The sequence below is a fragment of the Anser anser genome (assembly GCF_964211835.1).
Source record: "Anser anser genome assembly, chromosome: 3".
Classification (NCBI taxonomy): Eukaryota; Metazoa; Chordata; class Aves; order Anseriformes; family Anatidae; genus Anser; species Anser anser.
In genome coordinates, this window is record NC_139722.1 from 52718644 (window position 1) to 52734919 (window position 16276).

General features: G+C 35.9%; 1 long non-coding RNA gene across 2 annotated transcripts; it reads right to left on the minus strand.

Moving 5' to 3' along the window:
* Nucleotides 1-558: 558 nt before the first annotated feature.
* LOC310896067 lies at nt 559-11446 on the minus strand. Of its 2 annotated transcripts, XR_014581160.1 has the most exons (4): nt 11424-11446; nt 9190-9311; nt 4151-4470; nt 559-1000 (listed from the first exon to the last, which is right to left on the minus strand). It is a non-coding gene; the product is annotated as an uncharacterized lncRNA (long non-coding RNA). The 2 variants fall into 2 exon arrangements; XR_014581161.1 differs by lacking the exon at nt 559-1000 and having other exon boundaries at nt 3754-4470.
* Nucleotides 11447-16276: the final 4830 nt, after the last annotated feature.

The following is a 16276-nucleotide window of genomic DNA, read 5'->3' on the forward strand; positions in this document are numbered from 1 at the left end:
GCATCCTCTTTCTAAGTTATAGCCAGCCCTGAGACAAAGTCATGCAAAGCAAGAAGGTGTGTGATATAATCTTCAATTAGAAACACCAGAACAACTGTGCCAATAATTGTCTATAGCCAAAATCATTTCTTAAGTACCATTTATAATAGTTTCTCCAATACAGGGTGTGAAATATCATTTGCTCTGCTGATCTGGGTATCCCACTGATCCAACAATTTCATTAAATGCTTAATAATCCTTTAAAATGAGCAATGATTAATCTATTCATTTGTAAGTCTTGTTGTTGAATGCAGTGATAGACACTATGCTCTTTCACAGTTAACAAGTGTTAATTCTTGGGCACTGTGACAAGTTTCATTTATCAGTGTTCCTGAGTTACTACTCTTTCCATCAGGGTATCTGCATTTGGACTAAGCAATGTTGTCAGAGAAATCCCACACAGTTTTTCACAGCTTCATAATCAAAATAGTCTGTGTTAATACTTTGTGCTATCAAGGTGTATAAACATGATTCAGTGTTTTGTTTGAAAGGCAGAGACAGGTAAGCAGATTTCTAGATGAAATTCTCTTTATGCTATCTACCTAATACCATATGTGTCAATTGGTTGGAAAGCTATTACAATTGTTTCCTGAAGCAAAAATCATAGTTTGATGAAAAAAAGAAGAAAATTGTTTGCTAGGGAAACAGATACATCATGCCATTATTTTTTTCATGAATAAATTCTGCAAAGTAATTTGGTAAAGTAGTGAAATTAGACTAAAGTTTTAAAGAAAGAATATTCACTTCCCTGTCCAGTCTCCTAAGTTAAAGAATCATAGAACTATTTTCTGGGGGAAAAACTCCAGCTCTCTAGCTGGCTCTCCCAGTGCTTTGGCTTCACTTCCAGCAAGGACAGGGGCTGCTTCAACACTTACAGATGTTTTGCGAATTACTGCTCCTCTGATTCACTGCTTCTCCTGTAATCTGTAGAAGTCACTCAAGCCTGGTGAAATGAAGAGGCCTGCAAAAGAAGACCACTATAGTCATTTTAGTATGTCTATGTCAGTCACTCTCCTAGAAGTAGAAAACAAATATTATTCCCAGTGACTCTTCTTCAGCAAATACTTCAGTAACTTTATTTATAAAGCAGTGCAGAAGAGTGACAAGACACATGGCTGGGCAGAATGCTAACTCTCAAAAGAAAGGTGAAGAAATAGCAGCACATGTGAAACATAACAAAGCCTTTGCCATAGCTCAACTATTTCATGGCTGGTCATTTAAAAACAAAACAAACCAACCAAAATCAGCAACCCCCCCCTCCAAAAAAAAAAAAAATAATAATTTTAAATAAGGAAAGACAAAAGAGAAAGTAGCAAGTTAATCAAAAATATGGTCTAGGAAAGAGTCTTAATCTTTAGGTGCTGCTCTTTCAGATTCCACACCCATCATGGTTCTTTGATTCTTATACCAAAATGAAAAGAAGAAACAATGAAGTGAGGTATGCTTTCCTGCAAACCCATTTGAACCTCCTCCTGTAGCTGAAACATTTCCAACTCCTTGCACTGCAAAGTGCCTGATGCCCAACAATGTGTGTACTTTTGTCTCTCCTCATGTCTTAAGTTCAGCTTTTGAGGATTCATTACAAGCTGCTGCTTCTCTGTAACTTTGGTAGGGTTATGTTAATTTCTCAGGTTTGAGGAACTGAAGAAGTCTCTTAGTCACATATGTATAGAGTTTCTTTCCTGTACCTAGCCACTTGTTTCCATGAAATATTTCATTTTCTCAGAACTCTCCACTCCTGGATGATATTGACCAAGTGATTTCAAAGCTAAAAGAGAAAAGAGAGATCCGTACAAGTATAAATATTGATCAAAGGTAAAATTGGTGAGCCTGGATTTCCTGAGGAGTCAAGCTAAAAGATATGTAATGGCAAGGTATCTGCGCTTATGAATTGTTGTTGCATTTGATAAAAATTATGATGTCTAAATGTCTTTAATTTCTGACTTGTCATGTCCCAGGTGGGCCATGCAAAATCCTTACACTTTGATGTTGTTTTCACAAACCAAATGTCAATAATTCTTCTAAAGCCACAGGGTTAGATATTGTGCTTCTGCATGAGCAGTGTGTTGCTGATTCACATCTATTTGAGATTTATTTTTTTTCCTGTAATGACTTAATTTGAAATTCTCAAATTGCATTGTTAACACTAGTTGAGCTTTCCAACAGCCTTGTGAAGTAACATTGTACTTGCCATTTTAAAAATGAGTAAAGCCATGATCAGAAATTCTGTTCTGGTTGTATTTGAGCTGTAGCAAATGTTTGCCTCTTGCCTGCCCCTGACTACCCAGGCCACCAAAACTAACTGAGGTAGTATCTAACCTAGTTCTGTCAGGGTAGTCTTGCATATTTACTACAGGCTTCCAAACCTGCATTATTTTGATAGGACTGGATTTATGACATAATTACATGGACAGTTATTATTCCAGAATAGCTGAGGGGAAGGTAACCTCTGGCAGGTAGCCAATGTTAAACGCTTGTAGACGGAAAGGGAATCTTGGTTGAATTGCAATGGAGCTTCAGTTCGGACCAAAGCCTCAGCTCCATGAGAGCAGTAATCCATGAGGATATAATTTAGATATGCTGATATATTAATTTGGTGCACAGATCATTAGATATACATAAATATGTCTTTCTAGCCCTTTTTTTACATTTTGTGAGTTGACACAATTAAATGGACAACCTCTTCTTTAATTAAAATGGTATCTGAAAATGAAGGATTCTTATGGATCCACTGGAATCTCTAGCACCAAAATTTAAGAGTATTGTGGAATAAAATAAATAAATAAATGGCAGTTTGAATAATTATTTCAGAAAATAAAAATACAAAGATCTAAGTCATTGTAAGATACTCCAAACTCTTTTTGCATAACACATAACATAGCAGAACAAATAAATAAATAAATAAAACTACATAATAATAATAGTTATTGCTTTAAGCTGCTAATCATAATAAATTTCCAGAGTATCATAATTAGAAGTTGTCATGACAGAAGACTGGTTAACAAAATCTGGCATTTATAAGAATAACTGTTTAGTTATCTTTGCATTTCACTGTAAATGATGCTGTTTAGGCTCTATTGTGATCCAGTTAGTCATGCTGATTAATGCTATTCTGTGTGCATAATGCCATTGATTAACTGGGATGACTCACTGACTAAAGACCTATTCAATACAAGTAATAAAACAGAATCTGACCTATTTAGAAAGAAGTATTCTCTTAAAGGGCTTATAGAGGCATTCTCTTTGGGAATTATGTCACCAAGTTCATGCTGGCCTGCCATTCACTCACACCAACCATATTAAAGCAATATACTTTTGTTTAATGTTTTTTTTCAAACTAAAGTGTAAACTTTAGAGGAACTACAACAAAAGCAAGCGTTCTTGAGTATTTCAAGAAAATAAGTGCATAAGCAAAATGGAGATCAATAAGCAAAATATTCTAAATGAAATAGAACTCAGTAAAAGCCAAAAAATGAAAAAGTTAATGATGTCTATTGTGCTTTTAAAGGAAACAAGGAAACTTTGTTCATAAAAGCATATGTTTAAAGGAAGTAATTGACTAGGTGTATAAAGTGGGAAAAATCCATTCAAACTTTTTTTTAATAATTTAATTTTTTTTAATATTTTAAATGTTTTTAATGTTTTAAATGTATTTTTTAAATTTTTTTTATTTACTTATTTACAAGTTTTCTTATACAGTATGTGTCACTGAGCCCTAAAATGCTACACTTCAGTCAAATGACTGTGTGTGTATGTATTGACTTCTGAATGAATCTGACAAACATAATGAAATATTTGTTTAAAACACCAATTTATTTGCTGTACATGCTTTTTTGTGCTTGATTTCACCATTTGCTTAAAGAAACTCTCCACTAGCAAGAATTAGCACAATTTTAGAACTTATTTTCATGTCAAATTAAGCCAATATGAAGTTCTGTTTAGCTTCTCATTTAAGTTGTCTACTCACACGTGGATTATTGTTCATGCAATCTCCCTTCACTTGCACAGTACTGCAGTATTTCCACCACAGAAAATCCTACAGTTTGAGAGTGGCACACCATAAACCAGAGAACATCCAAACTTCAGGCATGCTGCAAATACAATGGCTTACCCATTTTTTTTCTTTTTTTAATTTTTATTTTTGTTTTGTCTGGACAGCTATGTCATCCTTGAAGTTGGCAACAGGATGCCACAGCCATTCATGAGGGACAGATGTCATATGCCTTTGGCTGACCGAGTTGCAGGGCTTTTCCTGGTGCAAGGTCATGGCATTCCCAGGATGTGCTGGAGCAGAGCTCCACTACTATTGTTTCTCCTCCAATATGGTTCTTTTGACCTGCTGTTCTGATTTCTTCCAGGGACAGGATGTTTCGGATCATGACTTCACAAACTGTTCTCTGCTTTTGCCTCTCCCATGGTATCCAGCTAAAACTTGCAAACAGAAAATAATGAAGATCAGTGAGTTTAAACAAGTGTTGAATATTAATAACATGCACTGTCAATGAACCTCTGAATACCTGCACTTTGATATTTAATAGTATGAGTCCCACATTATTTATACAAGAAATATGTTCAAAGGGAGATCCTGTTATATCTAAATGATAATCTCTTCCACTAAAATGTGGGTACAAAAACAAAGTGAGCCTTTCTGTGCTTGTTTCACACTGAAGGGCAGCTACTCCAACACGCTGCTCTTTCACTCCCCTCCTCAAAAGAACAAGGGGAGAAAATATGAAAAAAGGCTCTTGGGTTGAGCTGAGGACCTGAAGATCACTCCCTGGTTACCATCATGGGCAAAACAGACTCAATGTAGGGAGATTAATGTAATTTATTGCGTATTATTAACAGATTGAAGCAGTGAGAACTAAAAGCAAACTATAAACACCTTCCCCCTGTCCACTCTGTTTTACCTCCTCCCCGCAACTGGTGCAGGGGAATAGGTGCTGTGGTCAGTCCATAACACTTCATCTCCACCAGCCCACGGTCACTCTCTACCTCTGCTCCAGCACGAGATCCTTCCCACGGGATGCTGTCCTTCCCGAATTGATACTATGTGGGATAGGATCAAGCAGCAGCTCTTCAAGAGCTGCTCCCACATGGCTCCGTACCACAGGGTCCATCCCCCAGGAGCAAACTGCTCCAGCATGGGTCCCCAACGGGCGGCAGCTCCCCCCAGACCCCCTGCTCCTGCGTGGGCTCCTCTCCACGGGCTGCAGCTCCGGCCCGGGGCCTGCTCCTGCGGGGGCTCTCCATGGGCCGCAGCCTCCTCCAGGCCACATCCACCTGCTCCACCGGGGGCTCCTCCACGGGGGGGCTGCAGCGTGGAGATCTGCTCCGTGTGGGACCCATGGGCTGCAGGGGGACAGCCTGCTCCACCAGGGGCCTCTCCACAGGCCGCAGGGGAACTGCTGCTGCCTGCCTGGAGCACCTCCTGCCCTCCTGCTGCACTGACCTGGGGGGCTGCAGGGCTTGCATCTCTCATTTTCTCATTCCTCTCTCCCACTTGTTGTTGCACAGCAGTTTTTTGTTTTGTTTTGTTTTGTTAATTTTTATTTATTTAATTATTTCCCTTTCTTCAGTCTGCTCTCCCAGAGGCCCAACTAGTGTCACTCATTGGCTTGGCTCTGGCAGGTCGTTCTGGAGCTGGCTGGAGCTGGCTCTGATCTAACGTGGGGCAACTGCTGAGCTCTGCTTACAGAGAGCACCACTGCTGCCATGCTGCACTATCAAAAACTTGCAAAATAAGCCCAATACACTTTTTCAGCTTTGGGTTCCAGTTCACACTGCTGCATGGTGCCCAACTTTTGCACAGGAACTGGGCAGATAGATAACTCAGGCACATACATCTCCCTCACTGCAGAAGAACATGGATATAAACTTGCACATGAGTCTAGAATGCAGTTATCCACAGTGTCTCAAAGTTGTCTTGAGAATGTCTTTTATTATAGAGGATTTATGTTCTTTTAGAAGGACAGATTGAAAGAAAACAGAGTTTGCAAGTAACTTTTCTTATTCTGTGTTTTTTTCAACAGAGGAGGGATACAATATGTTTCTCCAATTTCATCAAGCAGATAAAGCAAGTCGGTAATTGACTCGAAGCTGAATCTGTTGTTTGGCTAAGAATTCTGTCTCTTCATAGATTAATGTTAGACGACCAAATTACAATCATAAAATATGAATAATAAACAAACAAACAAAAAAAAACCTCTTTCATTCTATCTTGAATTTATTCATTATATAGCCGACTTTTATTCAGTGATATGATTAGCCTTCAAGATGTAAAACATATGTATTTCAAAGACAATTAATTTTGATTCAGTAATGCTCAGCTAGGTAAAGTGAAGGATATGTGCTTCAGAATGGATTTTTTTATTTTATGGAAAAGTTTAACTTCAAAGGGTTTTATTTGGTTTCAGTAGTCTAAGCTTATCAATGTCACTTCAAGGATAATGAAAATGTATCTGATTTTGAGACTTCCAATTAGAATTAGAGATTTTTCAGCTACTTTGTTGTCTATTAAAGACAGCTGTCTTCTCAAGCCACTCTTTTTACCTGTCCAGAAAAACAATACCTGTCCATGCATGGAAATAATATATATATATAAAATCTTCAAAATATTATTTCAAGATTTTTATAAAGGATTTCTTTTTTTCCCCACTTAAATGTTAAAATGTCTTAAATGGAATATATTATAAGAGAAAAAATATCCTGTATTCTAAACAAATACAGTCATTCATTGGAAAAGTGTTTGTATTTATGAACTTGAATGAAGAGTTCTGCTACTTCACAGTAGATCTCTTTGGAAAGATGATGCAGCTGTCTAAAATCGTAAGTAATTAGCTATCAAAGTATCTTCAGTTAAAGTCAGCCATTCTCACTGGTAATACAGAATCACATATTTGGAAGACTGAAAGAATATTTTCTCCCACAAATTTCTCCCACTTGAATTAACATGTGGCAATGGACAACAAAACCTTTACTATCCACCTACGATGACTGTGTAGAGCTGTTTATGGTGATCATGGAAATCGCATAGTGTTTCCAACACTAACCTAATTATCAATCCAGAGATCTGGCAAAATATGATCCTTTGCTTACATTGTTTTTAGATGAGAAGGAAAAAAAATCCTCCCCTGGGAATGTCTGATTTTCTTCGGGTAAGACTGAATTTTTTATACAACTGTGCTTAAATCATAGCCAGATGTAATATTTAACAAGATGTAACATTTCAGACAAAATAACATATTTTTATCACTACTAACTTGCCATCAAGCACTTTTACTCTACATGATTTACCTCAGAATACATACCTGGAATATTTTTTTAAAAAAAACACCACACCTCAGTCTGACATCTTATCTTTATTGCAATCAGGAGCTATCTTAAGTCAAATGTGCTGTTTTTAGGGCTGTTCTAGAGAAATCACATACATTTATGTTTTCTCAGACTCCAGTTCTTAAAAAATTCACTTTAACTCCTTCTTGACAATGTTTGCAGAAGGGTTAACAATGGATACATTATGGCAATTTATTTTCAAAATTTTCAAGCAGCACTGAGTTTACTAAAAATTAATAAAAATAGTATTTTAGTTGAATTAACCAATTGTCTGAACATCTTGATTTAGATTAACATTCATTTTATTTATGAATGCATAAACTTAACAAATACATAAAAATAGATAATAAACTTTTATTCCTTTAAATATTTTATATAGATGAAATTAATGCCTCTAGTTAAAGGACCATTATTCTAAAGACTGATGATATGAAAAAGCACTGTTAGATAGAAACACTAATCAAAAGGAAAGCACTGCTCTTATGGTTAGGGCTATATGGTCTCTAAATATATATTTAGGAGTGTAAGGAAAGAAAGAAAGAAAGAAAGAAAGAAAGAAAGAAAGAAAGAAAGGAAGGAAGGAAGGAAGGAAGGAAGGAAGGAAGGAAGGAAGGAAGAAAGGAAGGAAGGAAGGAAGGAAGAAAAGAAAGAAACAAAGAAAGAAACAAAGAAAGAAACAAAGAAAGAAACAAAGAAAGAAAGAAAGAAAGAAAGAAAGAAAGAAAGAAAGAAAGAAAGAAGAAAGAAAGAAAAAGAAAGAAAAAGAAAGATAGAAGAAAGTCTGATAATTTGCATCTTAACTTTTTAAGGGATTTATAACTGCTTATATTTCAAAGCAAGACAATTCTGTTTATGTGCTTAAATATACACTTAAGAATTTAACTTCAGTAAGTCAGATTTAAAATGTTGCAATCCAAAGCTGTCATTTTCATTCATATTTCAAATCTGAAGACCACAGTTTTAACTCTTTACCCTTTAGCAGTGAAATGCTATGAAAACAGTAGAAAATCATGCTGAGGTGTCATTCAGGAAGATGACTTCATTGGTGGGAAATTGGTCAGTAAAGGGAAGGTCTAGAGACACTCTGCAAACTGTGTCAGAGAAATAGGTGTCCCTGCTGGACATTCCCATAGTTCAAAGAAAGGGAAATACTCTGAAGTTTAATTCAACAACAGGACTAGGAATTCACTGTCATTAAATTAATTAATTAACTTATTAAACAAGCAAACAAACAAACAAACAAAAAACAGATTGAACAGAGATGTTGACAGCCTTTGCAACAGACCTTTGCACTTCAGGTTGGTGGTAAATCTTGTAAGGAAACATGCCAAAAATAGCAAGCACTTCACAGCAATACAGTTCTGAATGATGCTCTTCCTTGAGCCCCTTGCAAAATTTTCCATCAAACATTCAGTATATAAATGGTTTATGCTTTTCAGGTTGTGAGAATTTAATTACTTTAACTGAAAAATATTTCTTAATTCCAGAAGAGGACTTGCAATAACATTACTGGTTAAGATCAAATCACACGTTGAGTAATCTAACTTCGGTAGTGTCTGAGCAACATGAGGTAGCTTGCTTTAATTAACTCCTCAAAAATTGCAACATTGAACATCCAGTTGAGAGAGCAATTAATGTCTACAACAAATTATGTCAACATTCTGTTATGTTTTATTCATATATAAATTCACATAATGTAATTAGAGATTAAGGGCTTCTAATTCTGCCGTTATTTACTCCCTGCACATTGCACACTTCATTGACTAATTTGAACCCCCAAAAAATAAAGATATAAGACTTTCTTATTTCAATTACCTGAAAGTGATGTTCTGCTGCCTATGGTTTTTATGTTTATATGGGAAGACATGTCAGACACCCTGCAGCATGGTATGGCATGTTGAATACGAATTATAGAAAGCTGAAGAAAAGTTTACTTGCTGCAAAATAGAAACACACCATTCTTTATAAACTAGGAATATTCTAAGTAAAAAAAAAAAGTAAAAAAGGAAAATTAAGAGCTTCTAATTTTTAAATTGGAGTTATGACATGCGATTCAGATTTCTAGATTTACTTAACTTTGTGATCTTTGCCATTTGAATCCAATCACTAAACTGTTTTATATACTTTCCATATAAGTAACCAAAAGAGAGATTTCATCTAACAGCTCAACATATTTTGTTATCCCTTTAACTAATGTTGACAATTCATGATTTATAATAATCATTATTAGTATGGATATTACAGTAGTTCCTATGAACTTTATCCAAAATCTCCATTACAGGAAGAACTGTAACAGTACAATATCAAACCCAAAACTTTTCCCAAGGGTTTGGTAGTTGACTGGTCAAGATCTTTGAGCAAGTAAGCAGTATTTCTGTAATGAAGAATACATTTATTAAATGTATTAAATTGTTTGCTAAAGATCATATGGTTAAACATTGTTCTTAATCACTTAGGTGAAAAATGGCATGTTTAATGATGGTAGCCTTACTCTCAAGAATGAGTCATATTTGTGAAGTACCCGTAAATATCAACATTAAAAATCCTGACTATGTTTGCATTTTCATTTCTATTTTTCACAGTTCTTGGTAAGTATGGCAAATGAGTATTAGTCAGTCAACACATTTTACAGGAAGGAGTTTTTTTTTTTCAGTTTAAATAGCTGATTTATTTCAGCCTATCGTCATGCTATCTTAGACTTGAAATTTCTTCTTCTCCTCCTTCAGCTTCATAATCCTTATTTTTCAGATTTACTGAAGTTTGAAGTTTATCCAGTTGAACAAAACTGGGCCACAGTTACCACAGTTATTAGGCTTTTCCAGTGCAGACTGGAATTTTAGGTTTACATCGTTTGTTCAGCAGACAATGTTTCTGTTTACATATTTACCTGTTCTTGGTAATATAAATTTTTGTTAACCTGTGTTCACATTATGATCCAACACTTTCAGTCTAAATTTTGAATTTTGCCTTGTTTAATCTTAAATAAAATCTACAGACTGAATGATAACATCTTCTTTCAAACTATTTTTTTTCTCTAAGTACAAAACAAAATAAACGAACAAAAAAACAACATAATTTATATGATTTTAATATGTCATAAAAGTTGAGTGGAATTTCTTTGACAAAACCTACACCTAAACAAAGAGGGAGAATAAGAAACTTGATTAATAGTTTAAAGAATGCTCTAAATATTTCCCCTGCATTTGTTAAATACAAATTTTAATAGACTTTTTATGCAGTGGAACTAAATGTGAAAAATTTCTCTATTCAGGACCTCAGAACTGATCTAATATTTTGTTATTGAACAGCAATGACATTCTGTGATATGCTCAATTCTATACAAATACTCTATCCACAAATGAATTCAAAAGGTCCCTGGCCATCAAGAGTTTGCCTTATGAGCGTAACAGGTGAAGAAATACCTGAAATATGAGGTAAAAATTAGAGATTTATTTGACTCATACAAGTATAGTCACAACATACCAGCTGTTTATCCTGTTTATAGACCTTAGAGGAGAGAAGAATTTTAGCTAGAGATTTGAAGTTGATTAATACAGTAACACAGCACAGTCTTAGAAGGAGTTGTTTGAGTATATCAATTGTGCAATGGAAGAAACCATACAGATATTTGAAGGAAAATTGGCTTGATGGGTGATGCAGGCTGGCATTTTCTGGCGCATTCAACTTGATGACTCAGTATCAGAGAAATGATGGGATCTAGGATTGGTTTCTAATTAAGGGCTTTAAGAGAGGAGACCAGTAGTTTATAATATGTTTGAATGTATTATTTGTTTCTTCTGAATACAAATGTGTTGTGGTTTAACCCGGCTGGCAGCCGGTAAACACCACACAGCCGTTCGCTCACTTTCCCCCCTCCCTCTCTGGGATGGGGGAGAGAAACGGGAAAGTGAAGCCGGTGAGTTGAGATAAAGACAGTTTATTAAGACAGGAATATAATAATAACAATAATAATAATAATAGTGATAATGATAATAGTATTAATAATAATAATGTGTAAGAAACAAGTGATGCACAATGCAATTGCTCACCACCCGCTGACCGATGCCCAGCCTATCCCCGAGCAGCCGGCCCCCCCACCCCGGCCAGCCACCCCTATATATTGTTTAGCATGACATCAGATGGTATGGAATACCCCTTTGGCCAGTTTGGGTCAGCTGTCCTGGGTCTGTCCCCTCCCAGCTCCTGCTGCACCCCAGCCTGCTCGCTGGCAGGACAGAGCGAGAAGCCGAAAAGTCCTTGGCCTGGTGTAAACACTGCTCTGCAACAATTAAAACATCAGCATGTTATCAGCGCTCTTCTCATCCTAATCCAAAACATAGCACCCTACCAGCTACTATGAGGAAAAATTAACTCTGTCCTAACTGGAACCAGGACAAAATGGAACTTTTAAATTTGCTTTCCACCAAAAACTGAACTAGTGTAATTCCATTCCCCAGTGTTTGCAGAATGCACATAAACAAGCTCTACAATTATGGCCAAAGCATATTTACTGAAAAGTGTGAATTTCATACAAATCACACTTTCAGTCTTTCGTTTGAACCTGAACAATGACTTTCTGTATTTAAATCTCTTGCAATTTTATAGTTATTAAAAATTACAGCTATTTTTCTGCTAACCTGAGGAACAGTAGATTATGGATCAACCTATATTTTGTCACCTTTCAGCAGCCCAAAGTGTCTATACAATATAATCTATTCCTTTTAAAATGCTTGAAAGAAAATATTCTCTTTGTGACATGTTCTTCAGTAGCCCAGCCCAATACAAGGGTTCAAATTTCTTCCTACTCTTGCTCATATCTGAGTTTGATATGAGACAAAGATATTTTTTGGTCTTTTCCTACTGTAAATCAACTGTGGAAGCAGGCAATTGTTGTTTAATAAGGGCTGGTGTTAAATATGGAAGACTGGATCTCATGGGGTATCTCAAATACCATACAGTCAATTGAACCAAGCCCCTAGTCAATACAATGAAGAATAGAGACTATATAAGTCACTCTGAGACAGACACCTATCCAATAAGCCAAATGTCTGTTTAGACACCATTGTCTGTATCGATGAGCTTTCTGCTGGTTATAATGAGAATTCGTATGCAGAAAACTATAGTTGGGGGGCAGATTTCTTAGTCTTGAAATGCATTCTGCCTGAGAAACTATTTTGGCCTAGTGAAAATAAAACTTTAAGGTTTTCTTTGTTTTATTCCTACATCTGCAACTGCTAGCACCCTTGGTCCCGGAGGTACCAGATCCCCAAGACATCAGGGAGAAGAGACCCTTTCCCCTCAGTGTCCCTTCTGCTGTACTTACAACTACTGTCCTAGATATTCCACCTGCAATTCAGCCCTTCTAATGCCTGTGTTTATGGTGGGTCTTTCTTGGTTGTTTTTTTACCATTTGTACTTCACATATGTAAAACTCACCACCTAGAAGAAGATTACCATGATTTTTCCATGGGGGTTAAAAAAAAAAAAAAAAAAAAAAGTGGATTTCTGGTAAATACTTTGTGAAACCTGTAGGGGAAAAAAAAAAAAAAAAAAAAAGTAATATTTCTAACAGTGTGTTTTGCATTCCTTAAGATGACTGATAATCTGATTCCCCCCGCAAACCCTCCCCCCACCCCCCAAAAAAAAATAATCACAATTAGATCTCCCACCTTATGTCAAACAGAACTTAATCTTTAGAGTGACTTTCAAAGCTGCAGGATAGTCTTTGTAAATGAATTTCCTTGTTACATTATAAAAATTACAGTGCAGTTCAAAAACCTAATTTAGGGTATATGGACTTTCAGGTCCATAAATCATCAGCATGTCCTTCAGCTGAAGTGTGCTCACCACTTCACACAGATGTAATGTAATAAATAACAGAACTATATAAAATATAAGGTGCAGTAACAGACTATTAAAAATCAAATTCAAGGCAGGGCTTATACATACATATAAAAAGCCATTTTATTGGGATAACACTATGATATAAAACTTAAAATTGTATTAAAATGACATGCTTTCAGACCCATTTAAAGGTTGAGTTCAGTTAAAATGAGACATTTTAACCTATATAAATGCCCCAGGACATGAATATACACCTTTGAAATTATGTTCTTTTAACTCTTGATGATTACAAAGTCTTACTCATGCCTAGTCTACCTCATTATACTCTTTCAAAACTGGTATAGAGCAGAACCAAAAGTCCTGATCTTTTCTCTTGATGTATAAATATTGAAATCCTTCTGCATGATTTCCCTCACAGAGAAGGGCAAAAGCCCCCAAAAAATTTGGAGAATTAATTTTCCTCAGTGTCTTGCCATCAAGTCATTGAGACATTGAGATGGAAATTCTTGGGATGTATATCTGGGTAAAGAATAGACATCATGTGAGATGCACGATAGTAAGATAGCTGCAACTCATTATTTAACCAGTAAAACATGTTCCTTCTCACAGATGTGCTTCATTCTTAGTTTCTCATTGGTTTGTGTAACCATTAGGAATAGTATGACAACCTGGCTTGCCACCAGAAAATCAGATTCAGTATCTGTTATTGTTCACCACCCCTGCCTTCCAGCAATTGTGTTCTTGTTCTCATCTTTATTCTTCCACGCTACAGAGTCTAGCTTTCACTGTTTCTTTTCCTGTGTTATTTTTGGCTTAGTACTTCTTACACTTTATATATATATATATATATATATATATATAATAAAACTGGTGGAATCGTTTCGATTTTTTTAAAGTGTTTCTAACTATTTCTATCCAAAAGATGACTAAAAATTAAGTTCTGCTGGTACACAACTTGCAGCTTTAAACTGCGAACAAAATTCATCTACCTGGGACCCTGAACTGACCTGGACAAAGATTATCTCTGTTCTTATTTGTAGCAATGCCTGAGTGCATTTGCAATATGTTCAGGGTCTCAAATGATAATGTGCATCTTGAAATTGGATAAAAAACTGGTCAGTAAGCTTTGAGACATATGCCAGATGGAGGATGGTTGGAGAACAATATCTATTTAATGTAGCAATAAAAAGTGGTAAGCAAATTGGTACACCTGCAAAATGTTGATATCACCAAGCTAATGCCAATTGAGGATAGTACAGGCACCCCAGGGCAAGGATCACTCTGAAGTGATAAACTCTGTGGAGACATATGGCTTATTAACTCACCAAATACGGTTATCTGAAATCCAGAGGAAAGTTAGACTCTGCAATGCACTATGGTGTGTGCAAGCACTGGGGTCTTTGCTGTCCACTGTACTATGGACATGTTGCATGCTATTTGTCTAGCAGTACTCTTTTCTTTAGTCTAAGTAAACTATTTTGCTTTCACTGTTGTTGTTGTTACTGTATTTAATGGCTTGTCACAGCTCCGAAAGTGAATTCAACTTCAAGATCCAAATTCGAGCATACATTTTGGGAAAATATAGTTTATGAAGCTCATCTAAAAATAGATGAAATTGTAAACCTCTGCTCTGATTTAAAAGAAAGCCCTCTGTTTCTACTTTTAAAGAAATATTTGTAGGAAGCCTGAAATAAGTCTCTGTATTACTATTTACTGTAAAGTCTAACAGTAAAGTCACTATGCTTGGAGTCACTATGCTTTCTCTCCAAACCACTGAATTTGTTTACTTTAAATATATTTTGCAATATTCTGCAAATAAAAAACTTCCTACTTATCATATCCTTGATTTGCCCCTCTTTTCCCATCTTCTGTATAGTAAGGTAGGAGTGTAATCTAATCTAGGTATCTAATCTAGAAATATAAAGTCCCTTTGCAGTCAGTGGAGGGAGACAAGCATTTTAGAAGAAAATTTCATGACATTTTCAAAATCAGAGTCCCACTCTGCAATTAAGAGGCAAATAATTTTATTTTTTTTTTTTTTTTCTCAATGGGTATTTAAGGGAGATGCTGGGCACTGCACCTACCTCAGGTACTGAAATCAAGAATACTTAATATTAACACCTTCTATCTTGATTAATAATATTGTCCTATCTCTTAAGTGAGTTCAAGCTCCAGTCCTTGACATTTCAGCTAAGCTAAATCCAAAACATAGGTGAGATGAACCCAGGCTTGTGTGCTTCCCCATCCTTGCAATTTGTTAATGTTTATCTACTTAATTGCTTACCTCTCATTCTTGTTGAGTACCTATTTGATTGCCATGTTGTTGAAATTCTGTACTCATAATAAAAGTTCCAAAAAAATGCAGGTATTTCCAACAATTTATATAACATTTTAATTTCTAGCTATGAATGTAGATTATGAAGTACTTTACACAGGCATCTCCCTCGTTTCTTTGCATGCAAGGGTTCTAGAAACTAGTTACGCTTCATGTGCTCTGGTTTGTCCACTGACAAGTTATGTTTTGACATTCTTCTCACATTGTTCCATTAGACAGAAACTACATCTTCCTAAAATAATTGTGATGTATGCATTCCTCCTGAACTGTATAGCACCCAAGAAAAAAATAATTGTTCTCCTGCCTCTCTCAGATGATGTTAATTAATGAACACCCCATTTGTTCTCCTACATGGATTACGTTGTTACTGTCTTTTTTCATTCCCTTTTAATGTTTGTACGGTGTGTAAAAAATGAAATCAAACACAGCACATTCAGTAATGGACCACCTAATATAAGGGGAGTCGGGTATTCAGGGCCAGGGGGAGAAGATGTGTTTTATTGCAGAAGCTCTGTTCTATATTACAGCCCCATCTGCCTATGCTAGACCTTTGGACGACATCCGACAGTGCAAGCTAAAACAATGATCATTCGGAAAACACTTTAACAGATCAGCTAAATAATCAGACCTAAACCAGATGGTGCTGTGAAAAACAAATATCTTTTTTCTTTTTTCTTTTTTTCTACCAGTTTTTGAATAACTACTCTTTTAATGATGACACAA